The sequence below is a fragment of the Elephantulus edwardii genome, unplaced genomic scaffold (genome assembly GCF_000299155.1).
Source record: "Elephantulus edwardii isolate Elephantulus edwardi_28Jun2011 unplaced genomic scaffold, EleEdw1.0 scaffold00112, whole genome shotgun sequence".
Classification (NCBI taxonomy): domain Eukaryota; kingdom Metazoa; phylum Chordata; class Mammalia; order Macroscelidea; family Macroscelididae; genus Elephantulus; species Elephantulus edwardii.
The window spans coordinates 10919069-10919797 of NW_006399862.1; positions in this window are offsets into that span (position 1 = coordinate 10919069).

The following is a 729-nucleotide window of genomic DNA, read 5'->3' on the forward strand; positions in this document are numbered from 1 at the left end:
TCCACTTCACCAACAATTCTCTGTGAACCTGGGTGGCAAGAACAAGTGTGGTAAAGAAATTTATTTTTATTGTTATTATTATTATTCTTTATTGTGGTAAATACATAAGGAACCCAACATTTATCATTTCTGCAACCTTCTCATGAACAGTTTTGTGACATTCTGTTCATAGCTGTTTTCAGCCATCAACACCTTGAACAAAAATGGAGCAATCTCTACACAAGTGGTACTTTTATTTATTTCTCTATTTATTCATTTGGTTTTGCTATAAACATTTTTAAAACTCAGACTACCACCATCTCTCAGGCAAGCTAAGGGGGAAATGCTGAGGAAATTTTCTAGATAAGTGAGGAAAAGAAATGCTTTCAAAAGATTGAAAATTATATCACATGGAAAGGGTTGTTTGCAAAGGTTTAAGGAAGTACCATGTGTCTTTTTAAAACGTAAATTTTGTTTTCTGATGCAAATCAAAATCACAATGAAAGAGCGTTAATTACTTCCATTTTTATTTTAGTGGTAGATTTTACAGAAAAATACAACTTACTGAATGCTGAGGTCTGGTAGTGTAGTCCATAGAAAACTGCACTGTTAACTTAATCTCTCCGGTGGTTTGAAATCACCAAAAGCTTCACAAGGTAATATCCTCCCATGGGACTTACAGACTCCTAAAACTCACTTAAGGGTCAACTATATACTGGAGCACACAGATAAGCCAAAGCACAAGGAAAA